The sequence below is a fragment of the Etheostoma spectabile genome, chromosome 1, assembly GCF_008692095.1.
Source record: "Etheostoma spectabile isolate EspeVRDwgs_2016 chromosome 1, UIUC_Espe_1.0, whole genome shotgun sequence".
Taxonomy (NCBI): Eukaryota; Metazoa; Chordata; class Actinopteri; order Perciformes; family Percidae; genus Etheostoma; species Etheostoma spectabile.
In genome coordinates this window covers 26634186-26646366 of record NC_045733.1, presented here as the reverse complement: position 1 = coordinate 26646366, position 12181 = coordinate 26634186, and the positions used below count along the sequence as shown (strand labels likewise).

Below are 12181 nucleotides of genomic sequence, written 5' to 3'. Positions count from 1 at the left end.
CTCCCTTCCAATCTCTCTTAAGTAGTTTGTAGGTCTGACCAGTCAGCAGGACAGCCTGCAGCAGTGTGTCTCAGAGCTGGCTCCAGTTGTGTTGAGTTACGCTGGATAAGAATCAGAGATGACAGCCCGGACAAGTATGAGGCAGATGGTTCTTAACATGGCATCAGTTACAGGTCTTACAGGGAAAACCTTTCATCCTTTTGTTTGCCCTTCGCTCGACGCTTGCAGATATCATGTACATGTTTGATTGGCCAATGTAATGTGTTGCTGGATGACGTTGCAGAGGAGAGTTAAAAAAAAAAACACAGTTTGACAACTGTGTGTGGACATAGAAGGTTGCTAGCACTTGCGCCGGAATAGACTTTTTCCCCTTTGGGTGCATTAAAGTCTGTGACAATCATGGCTTATCACATTCAGTACTTTCTCCCTTTTAATCACAGAGCTTTCCCTGTCATGACACACACATAGTTTGGGTATCCTATAGGGAGTTTTCCTCAGAAGAAACCTTTTATCTGGCTCATAATGTATTTTTTTGAACTTTAGGTTTAAATCCAAACAATCTCTATATCATCAAGTTGCTCATCACAGCCACACATCTACTTTTTAGGCTATTGTAATTGAAAATGTCAAGCCCCAAGCAACATTTAGGATTTGAGATGGAGACACCCGGTGATTGACTGGCAGAAGGGGACAGTTTCAAGAGAGTTATACTGTGAGTGGAGTGAGAAGTTTTAGGTGCATTTTTTGTGGAACTGTGGGAACTGTTTTCAAAGTGTCCGTCTCCATCACCTACGCCTGTTGATGTGCAGAAGAAATTGTGTAGAATAATTCATCAGTATGACATATTTGACGTGCATATACACAAGGGAGGTTCTGTGGTTATTTTACAGCAGTCTGATGCTGGTTGCACAACATTTTATCAGTGGACATGTTGTGTGTAATTGTATCTTGACAGTCACTCCAGTTAGAGACTGCAGGCTATGGTATTAAGGCACACCAGAGAACACGAGTGTTGATATTTACATGTCAAAAAGAAGCCTTTCCAGCCCTTGCAAGCTATTATAGCTATAACTACCAAAACAGCCCAAACTCAGTTGGAGCAAGCAGAGTCGCCTCACAATATGATGTCATGAGCCATGGAATTTCCAGCCCAGTCTCATGGTAGTTCGTGAAATGGTCACATTATATAATCTATTGATTTGTTCACAGGTCAAGTTGTTGTCGTTATTTTCGTGTTGATCATGAATTTTGAGGTGATGTAGTTCATTGGGAATTCTGTTTTGTGATCACAGAACAGTTACGTTAGCGAGTAGTATTAAAAAGCCAAAAATCTGCGCAAGAAGATTGGTTGGGGTGGTGGATAGGTCAAACAACGCGGGACTTTCACTCCGGAAACCGGGGATCACGTCCGGCATGTTGCAGTCCCTTCCGTGTCCCACTGTTGTCGGTCTGTCCTGCGTGTGATGTTCCTAACCACAACTGTCCCGTTGTTGTGGCTGGTGTGTGGCGTTTCATTTTCCCATTGTTGCGTCCCCAAGAGACCGACGATCAATACCCAGTGCGAGTTGTTGTCACCGTCCCACATGTGGCGTTTCATTTCCCCATTGTTGCATACCACCAGAGCAGCCCAGTGTCATGGTAGTTCTTGAAATGGTCCCATTCAAAAAATCTAAATTTTGACCTGTGCACAAAATAAACGAAAAACTTGTGACCTGTACACAAATCAATAAATCAAAATAACGTGACCATTTCACAAACTGGCGTGAGACCGGGTCGGAATTTCACAACAAAAAACTGTCAACAAAAAAAGACTAAGAAACTAAACACCTTACTGGTGGCCTTAAGTGGAGGTGCTGCTCTTTACACATTTCCAGGCTGAACTTCATTCAAGTGACTGACCAACCTGACCTGATGATTTCTCTAGCAAAGCAAAAGATATTCTCAGGCGGACGGTGTGTACAACCTGAGGGCCAGCTGGTGCATTGACTTACTGCATGTATTGTAGTGAATGGAAATCTATTTAGGTCAAATAAAACCGACACGTTTAGGTGCTTCTCTAGCCATGGGTGTCAAACAGTGATAGAGCACTCTCTTCCCTGGCTTACCTCTCCAAATCTCATTAAAGGCTGCATGGAAATGGGAAACATATTGTCTGGCAGAACCCTAAAAACGACCATCTGATTGAGTTTCTAAATAACAGTTAAGTGAGCTGACACTTTACGATCATTTTAATCAGAACATAGACTTCCTATTTGCATAATTCTTTGTTAACCAAATGTTAATTATAGAAAATCATTAAGCAGTGTTTCATAGAAATGAAACAATGGAACCTCTCTGACAAAATGTACCCAATCCAGCCGAGCTGGTCCTGAAGTACCCTGCTTCAGAACAAAAGTAGGAGTTAAAGATGGTGAGTAGTGTCTTAGTTACACAAGAGGTAGAGATATGGAAATGGCAGCGGTAATTATGCTCATGCTGAGTCAGATATTTCAGCAGCTGCTGCCTCATGAATAATATGGATTGGCACATAAAATACGTACAAACATTTCTGCAATTTTCACAGTTCCTATATTTCACCCAATATAATACAGCGCATCCTCTTTGTCATACAATCAGAGAGATGTAAGACAGTGGATGATTAGTTGAAATAGGAGGCTTGACTTTGACTGCAACAATGTTCACAATCTGTGTTGAGGAGGTTTCCTATTGTAGCCAAAAAAGAGCAGCAAAACTTGACTTGTTTTGATGGTAAATACAGTGGCGATTCTAGGGTCTGTTGTAGCCTGGTCCCACCTGACTCTCGTACATTTCATTTGAAGAGAGAGTCTGGCCACTCTCCATTGACCAGTGTTAACTTCCTTGAAGGTGGGTATTCTGTTGAAGTTTAAAACTATTGGATCTGCCCAGAGCCGCTCTGGATCTCCCATAACCAATCGCTAATGTTTGGTTGTGACGTATGTCATGCACATGTGCAACATGCGGCTTATACTAAGGCTTATACTTAGCATTGACATCGCCAGCGTTAGCCTCATAACATTAGCCTTAGCCAACTCCTTCACCACTAACGGGGCAAGCTGGAAAATTAAACTTTTCCCAAAGCCCATGGGGACAAATCAACAAAATTCAGCAAAGATGGTTCTTGCTCAGGCTTTAATTTCTGGAATTTTGGTAGCGTTGCCACAACGGACTGAATAGCTTCGCTCGCATCTTTCTCCGCTGCCACGGAACTACAACTCTAGCGCACAGCCTCAAGGTTATCATTCTCAGCCATTCCCTATTTTCATTGATTGTACCAGTTAAAATGTGGCCAGAGAAAACCCAAGAATATATCGCGAACCCAGACGGCGTACTGTAGGGAAATGAAAATGGAGTGGCCAAGCCAGGCTAGGTCTGTTGTGGCCCTAGGTAAGAATTCCAAGGGGGCCGCGCAAAACCAGAGTTTGTCACCATTGTATTCTTAACTCTACAAATGTTGCTTACCTGATTCTGCAAATGATGTCACTATGTTCTTAATTGCACATTTCGCTCTATTGAAATGAGAGCCAGTCCTGAAAGTCTCTCCTTGGACAGGAGCTAGACGGAGCTGCACTCCAGGCTGGTGTCTCCAGTTCCACTAGCTTGGTTAACTAACAAAAAACATGAAATAATGAACAACATTAGTCTAATGTTAATGCTAATGCTATTGTTTAGGGTAAAAGACAGCATTCAGACAGTTCCTGTTACACAACTTAATATTCATTATCTGCACTACTTACCCTTTCAGATGTCATTGCAAAAAGTAATTTGTGTGTTTAAGGGGGAAGGGGGTTGCGATCACTGTCGTTGCCACATTTTGGGGCATTGGTTTAGAGTAAAGTTTGTCAGCCCTCGGGGGCCCCTAATGGCCTGGGGCCCAAAGCAGTTGCCTGGCCTCCCTGTTGAGAAGCTGTGGCTCTGCATTATACTTCTAAGACAGAAATCAACAGCAACTTGCTAGTAATTTACTGTAAAAAGGCTTTGAAATGATATAGTATTTTGAAAGAATATAGATGAATATGAAACCAAATCATGATTAAATATTTTTGTTATTATTAATTCAAAGGTTAAATGTTATATTTCTTTTTTATTGCAGATTGAATGGTCTTGAATTGAAACAATGTATCTTTCAATTAAATCCTGTATAAACCTCTACTCTGTATGCTACAGCTCAGTTCAAATACAAAAGAGAGGTTCAAATAGTCTTAAACCCTTGCTTTCAGGCCATTAGTGTCAAACAATGACAGACCATGCTGCCGCTCTTCAAATCTTGTGTAAATGGCTTCGGAGTGAAAACGATGTTGTCTGGCAGCACCTTAAACAAGCCACATGGCAATATCATGAATGGAGCAGAGCAGACATTTCTCTAATTGTCATGCTGTTGTATAAGAAATAATTGGCTCATTTTAGTCAGTTGAGTGATGACTGGAAAATGTGCCCTTAAAGAGTATCCATTCTGTTCTTTGGGGACTAATCTGGGAAGCGTTCATATTTATTGTCTGTGCTCAGACAGACATGGATCCTTGTCTAGGGTATGAAAGGAAGGGATTATTAATGATGCAAGTTTCTCTTCTAAGTGCTATTATGGGGCGTCATTCACAAATCCTATAACCTCAAGCACAGCAGATCTTTATTCAGTCCAAGCTGCCTCTGTTAAGAAGACAAAATTCAATCACTTTCCCCTCAGAAATAAAGAGGACAGGCTGGAAACAGGTGAAGTAGAGCAGCTATGTTGAATTCTGGTCTTTGAAAGTAGTTTACAAGTATAAAAGAGAATGGAAAAAAATTGTGCTTCATGTTGATACTCAAAGCATTCAGTGGTAGACTTGTAGTTATTATAATTTATAATGAGAAATTGTGATATAGGCTATTGTTTTTATTATAAAAAGTATTCTCTCTAACCAGATACAGTAATAGAGTTTCCTTGTATCAACTTGCCCTACAGCACTTTCTCACACAATAAACAATGGGAAATGATCCAAGTCCTCCCATTCAACTGCTCTGGTACTGTACATAGGCCTAATTACTAATTGTTACATGTGTATCTCCGCACATGCACATCTCTTACAAATGACTACATTCATTTGCAACTATTTTGCATAAGCAATCATGTTTTGTGGAAATGTCTTGCGGTCATTAAATTACAAATGCAAAAAAATTGTATTGCTCTGTGAATTAAATGAGCACTTTTCTGCTGATCATCTTGTTGCAAGGCAGGTGGTTTCATCTTAAACAGGTGAAAACAATGGGCTGTGTGGCTAAAACACTGTATACACTATCACTGTGTCGGCCGGACATACTTATCAGAGACCAGAGGGTTCAGTGGCTTTTTGTTTATCAGCTCTAACACTGGTATGTTGGAGCATCAATCCCAGTTGAGATATACTGTATAGTCTCTGTGCTTGGCACTAAGGAAATGGCTTTTGTGGTTATGCCTCTCATCAGGCTAAATATAAAGCAAAATTATGTGCCACACATTTATTGTTGTGGTTGAAACAAAAGATAAAGAGATCATTAATGGGCCTAGTAGTATAGTAGTAGGCTTACTAATCTGCCCATTATCTTTTGTGGTGTTTGAATTTATTTATTACGCATGACAATCAACATGCTGTCATTTGAGGGTAGGAACAATAGCTGTATGTACCTTTCTTAAGGTAACATTTTGAAGTGTGACAAATGCATACAAAACCAAAGGCAAGAAGTGAGCTGAAGATATTAAATCTACAGATATTTAATTTATTCACACACAATATTGTCTGGATCATGCATAGTTTAGAGAGGTTGGTCCGATGGTCAAAGCACGACATCTTGTGATTGCTAGCCAGAATATCCATCAAATCATTGGGGATATTCGTGTTGTCGGGGGGATAATTATGAATCTTTTTTGTGAACACTGACCTTTAGAACGACTCCCAGGTCAAAATGTCCCTGTGGCTAACGCTTAGTAAAATAAAGGCTGGATTTCCATAAAACAATTGTTTTGTATCAGGCCTAACGTTTCACAGAAATATCAAAATCTAATGTGCAGATTGCTCTGTTAATTACAAAACATGTTAATTCCCCAGAGCTTGAAACATTTTCATTTTATATTCACTCTGATGGTATAGCAAACTCTTGTAATGCTTGCAGGACAAATATTTCCCCTTATCAAACAAGATGTGTTAATGACCTGACTAAAGCCCAGGCACAGAAAGCATTGTAATCCAATTGCAATGTAATGTAAATGTAAATCTGATTATTTTAGTTACTGTATTATTACTATGCTATTTAATGGTTGGCTTGCTGCAGGTTTAAGCTTTTCTAACTGTTAAAGAGCATCAGCTCTGGTCTTAAAATGTTAACAAACAGGGTCTGTGTTGCCAGGCAACAGACAAATGTATCAATGGATTTAAGCATACCCAGACACACTATAATAAATGGAGGGACTTATTTGGCATGACATGAGCTCACGACGGTTCCCAGTGCTATATCCTTAAGTTGTTTCTTTAAGCAGAGCAGGCACAGCCAAATGTATTTTGAATAGGGTGTCATGTACTGTAGTGTGCTCATCTCTCTGTTTACACCTCGGGCAACACATTTGCTTTTTGTGTGCAACTGCGTAATCACAATCTAAGACACTTTAATAGATATGTAGGATAACATTAACACAGATATAATGTGTATTAAGCACGGGTGTAGCAACTCAGTGACCTATGTTGAACAATGGCCAGAATGCTTTTGTCCTCTGAAGTTATGTGCTGTGCTTTTATTAATGCTAGTTGAGAAATCTAGACGCACCCTTGCGACAGTAAATGTAATTTGCATAGACAGTGAAATTAATGGACACAGCCACGTTATAGACATCGACAAAGACCAGTGAATTAAATTAGGAGCACTTTTCCGGTGATAGCTGAGCGTTGCGGTTTAGGCAGCTTTGGCAAGGCAGCTTTATTTGTATAGCACATTTCAGCAACAGGGCAATTCAAAGTGCTTTACACAAAATCAGTTAAACAGATAAAACACAAGTAAAAAGAGTTAAAAATCATAAGCATTAAAAACCGGTAAAACACATGAATAGACAGTTAAAAACAAAGAGAAACATAAAACACAAGAATAAAATTTACAGTGCAGCATAAGAAATTTAAAGAAATGATTAGTCATTTAAAGAAAGGCAGCATCAAATAGAAAGGTCTTCAGCCTTGATTTAAAAGAACTGAGAGTAGCAGCAGATCTACAGGTTTCTGGGAGTTTATTCCAGATATGAGGAGCATAGAAACTGAAAGCTGCTTCACCCTGTTTAGTTCTGACTCTGGGGACAGAAAGTAGACCTGTCCCAGATTTAGTTCCGATGCTTTTCATGGACTCTCTATGGGCTTCTCCCTTGATTGTATGTGAGTTGGAAAAACCAAACTCTAGTCAGGCCAATCACATCGGCCAATCACATCGTTTATAGAGTCGCTCAACAAAATGACGGCACATTTGTGACAATTCAGCGTGAACACCCTGCTACTTGAAAACAAAGAAGATGGCTGCTGCTGCTGGCGAACAGCAAAAGAACAGCACTGAAGTAATTCTTAAAAATGGAAGATGTGTTCGGAGTTTTGCCGACCGGATACGACAAACGGTTCATTTACTAGCGTTGTTCTGGTTGGTTGTAGCGCTATTCTATCGCGTGCCTCATGATTCAGTAGAACATGCAGCCGAGAGAAAGAAGAGCATAGAGGGCTCAGGTTCAGCATATGTTCTGCTATTCTCTGCTCCAGATGTACCATCTTGAATAATAGAATAACATCTTAGAATAACAAGGCTTCCATTTGTACTAAAAAAAACAAAAACAAACAGCTGTTTATCACCACAGTTTAGGTCAATATGGATTCTCAGCTTTTCTTCCTTTTTTGTTTACTACCATTGTGACCTATAGGTTTCCTCAAGTCTTGTGCCAACTTTTGCACGTCCCATCATTTGATCCATTTAACCTGACAATTCTGCACTTAGAGAAAATCCTGAACTTGTACTTGCAAAGTTTTATAGCGTGTCAGCAGAGAGTTAAAATTAAATTTTAATCATTAGAATGAAACATGTATAACATGGTGCACAATAAAGTGAATTGAGAAGAGTATTTGGCAATTAGACCCCAATCATGTCATAGTATATTTACGGGGTAACGATGATATGATTAATTCAGGTCCGGACATTGGTGGAACATGTTAACGTTCAAAAATTGTTTTAGTCACGCAACAGCAAATTCTGATTGGACAAATATTCTAGCTAAGAGATCTGAGGAGCAGTTAACCATAGTCCTCATAAATCTACCGGAGTTTAGAATACCAACACAAAGAAGGCAGAAGGTGACGGACATCCTGCCTAAAAAGAGGGACGTCCGGCAGAATTTCCAGCGGCACCTGAAGAATCCTGGAAGTGGAACGTCGTGGATGTAGACTAGCTGATCAGTAGAAGCCTGAGAGTGGGAGATAGAGAGATTGTGAAAGAATGAAAGCATAAAGACTTTCCTTGAGCTTCATTATATGAGATGAACTTAAATGAGATACAGTGATAGATAGATTGAATGAGTTGAAATAAGATTTGATGAGATTTACGTAGATGAGATGAGATTATGTGACGTAAAAGAGATGAGGTTAGAGTGCATGACATGACAAAATGAGATCAGAGTAATGAAGTGTGTCTCTGTAAGTGGTCTGTGGGCAATGTTCATAAACCAAAGGTCACAATATAATCAATCTTTCCTTCTAGTTGCCTATATTCTACCTAGGTTTGAGTAATTGTATTTTAGAGTAATCTTTAGCATTATTGCAGGAGATGTACCAATGTTGAAGGAACGAGACATCAGTGAGTGGTGGCTGATGTCCCTGCAACTGACCGCGCGGCGCCATTGGAGGTGCAACAGGCAGAAATGTCTGTAAAGTCCAATAGGCAGCAGGTTTTGAAGGAAGAATATGTGGGATAAAAAAAGACAACATATTTGGTTCTGCTGCATCAATTTTGATCCTTCTTTTTTATGTCCATTGTGAGTCAAACAATGTTATAGTGAAATGATAAATCGGCGGACAACAAACACATATAATGAAAGGTTGGTGTTCTCTCCTGAGCGGACAGCATTCCTGAACAACAAAAAGCTGTGACAAACCCACTTCACACTACTCGCCAACCAAACAACAGCAGACAGACAAAGTTAGCGACTAGCTGGTAGTGAAGCATAAGCAGCTAAAGAGCCAGATATTTCCCTGAGGAGATGGGAGAGACTTCTGGTTTCGTAGATGCATTTTGTGATGAACGATCCCTGTCAGCGCTAACCTCTGTGAAAATTACTTTGAGTTTCCTGTGAAGACTTTACAGTAAAAGCCACCCAATTGAATGTTGTGCTTCCATTCCAACTTACTTAATGCAGCTCTATAACGTTGCTAGGCAAGTGAAAAGTAAGCTGTGATGCTGATATTGATGAATTTTAAAACAGTAACACTGGATTACATCCATGCATTGTTTCCTGTGAAACTGCATAAGTAGACAATTTGAATCCGGCACAGGAATGGCAAACCCGTAGCCTGACATCAACATTCTCAGATTCTAGTCAGAATGACAATAGAATAGAATAGAATAGAATAGAATAGAATACCTTTATTGTCATTATGCACAAGTACACAGTACCTGTGCAATGAGATTGAAGCAATCCCTTTACAGTGTTTACACAAAAATATAAGACAAGAATATAAAATATCAAAAGTCAAAAATCTAAAAAATAAAATAAAATAAAATAAATAAATACTGCTCCATTGGACTGGGATTATGGGGCGTGTTTCAACCGAAAAATGCCTCTGCACTCAGTTGAATAGACATACAACCAATCAGAGCAACAGAATTCAACTCAACTGTTAACAGAACTTAGGGACAGTGTATTGTCTCCATAGAAACTACTCTTTGCTCAATGCCCTTACCTCGTATTGTCCGACTTTTAGACCTGTTTGTAGCTGGATATGTTTGTTTTGTGCAAAATTGAATGCGGATAATGTTAGCGATAGTGAGAATCTTGCTACAGTTGCATTTCTAGAGATAAATCTCTAAAACACATTTTATTTCTCTGATTCACGGCTTTGTTCTAACGCCGCTGGGCGTATCCTCTCTTCCGTCACTCTCTATCTCTCTCCACCATATAACGTTACGTTACTGGGCTTTTTGGGTGGTCATTGAGGCTCCGTCTAAAAGTCTGCCATTTCGTACAGCTGTTTGTAATTAGAAATAAAATGGATCATTTTTTGATCGTTTTATTTATATAGTTTATGGGTGACTTTACCAGCTGCCTTATCTATTGGCCATTGAAACTGGTAAAGTCTCCGCTAAATCCACCTTCTGCGACAGAAACAGCTGAGTCACAGCAACACCATCAGCTGGTTTGAGTCAAGCTAAGACAAACCAGTTGAGGTTTTTTTTAAATGAATGCGCTGTCGATATCTTCTATAACAGACACGATGGCGGAAGTTACACATCTCAATTCTCCAGGATGAACGTTACTGTTGATCATCTGTCCATCAACATATAAAGGCCGCACTGTCAATTTGATTGGTGCAAACAGCTCTTGTTTGAGCATAGTTGCTCCACAACGGATCAACTCCAGACCGAACTTCCCGACCTCAAATGTTGTGACCGGGGCTACGTTATGTTTGGCTGGCATCCAGGTTAGCAAACTCCGCCACTAACAATAAATTCCAGTTTTTAGAGAGGTTATTAAATAATTTAAATGCACTGAAAAATGCTGACCATATATAGCATCAAACATGGGGTTTGATTTAATGAAAATCTTAAGGATAGTAACTTTCAATTTGATTTTAATTTGACATTAGCATTTTCACGTGAGGATGTGCTGATAATAAAACCTATCAACAGGGGTTATTAAATCTCACAAAATGAGGGTTTTATTAACATGCCATGAGGTCCTACAGGACTGTCTACGTGTAAATTGGCATCCTGTTTGTCTGTGTCAATTAAATGGCTCTCCACAGAGCTCAGTCTTCATCAAACTAATCACATCACAACAGAACGTTCTTGCAAAGGATCAAGTGAGTGATGTAACACGACAATAAAGACATTGCTTAATGGACCCTTTGTTTTTCTTGCTGCCCTATTTTCGTCAAATGGCACCTAGGGAAACCAGTGGTTGTGTTGCTGTAATTCCAGCTCTTATCCACATGTAAGGAGGGGGGAAAGGAATCACTTTGAACTCTGCCGGAACACAAAACAGATGCTAATGAACATGATTTTTGAGTACAGGCCTCTGGCAACAGGATTCAAACATTTTAAAAGGGAAGTGTGGAGAATAAGATATCCACATGAGCAATGACAAACACTGAAAATACTGTACTGGTAATGATTCATATTTGGCCTGGTTAGTATAACCAAGAAAATTATTTTTCTTAATAACCTTTCACAATAATGAATTTCAGTAAATATGTAAAATAAGTATAGTATATTCTATAGTATAGTATTCTCTATTCTATAGCATGTAATTAGGCTTTTGAGGTCAATCAGTGTATATAGATAAAATGAAATAGATTTAAGGTCTCAAGCACTCTGTCAATGAGTTTATTTTCCCCATGAATACCCATCAAGGACATGAACTAATGGGTTTCTAATGATCACTAAAGGATCCTTTGTCTTTAGTCTTGAGAAACTAGATAGAAAATGCACATAAATAAATACATTTAAATAAAACGTAAATACAAATGTGTTGCATTAACAAATCAAACGATGTGAAAAAAAAAATGTCTTTTAATAAGTGCATTAAAAAACTGTGACTAAGTAGTGTTTCTTATTTATCTACCTTGTTTTCTGACGTTATGTCAAGTGTCAGAGTTTTGTCCATTATTATAGGGAATTGACCGCCCCTGCCTCCCACCACAGTCCCTGTAACTGGAGAGCCAGGTGTAATTGGCTATTTGACCGTTGTAGTTTACCTGAGATGGACTGTGATGGATGCGACTGTGAAGTATGAGGCATAAAATTACATATACTGAGACAGCCAGCCAGCTAGTTCTGGTACAAAAGGTTGGAAAATGTCATAAGCTGTGTCTTGGTGTAGCAATAACAAGCAGTAGCACAGCACAAACAAAATCATGAATAATGTATTTACATGTGTGCACATATGCCCCCTCACACACACACACACACACACACACAC

General features: G+C 39.3%; 1 long non-coding RNA gene across 1 annotated transcript in view; it reads right to left on the bottom strand.

Moving 5' to 3' along the window:
• Window positions 1-7502: 7502 nt before the first annotated feature.
• Window positions 7503-12181, bottom strand: part of LOC116690404 (uncharacterized) — a 5599-nt gene continuing 920 nt past the window's right edge. Inside the window, exons 2-3 of the long non-coding RNA XR_004332252.1 lie at window positions 9875-9878; window positions 7503-7627 (exon numbers count right to left, since the gene is read on the bottom strand). This is a non-coding gene — a long non-coding RNA (uncharacterized LOC116690404). The remainder of the gene's footprint in view (window positions 7628-9874; window positions 9879-12181) is intronic.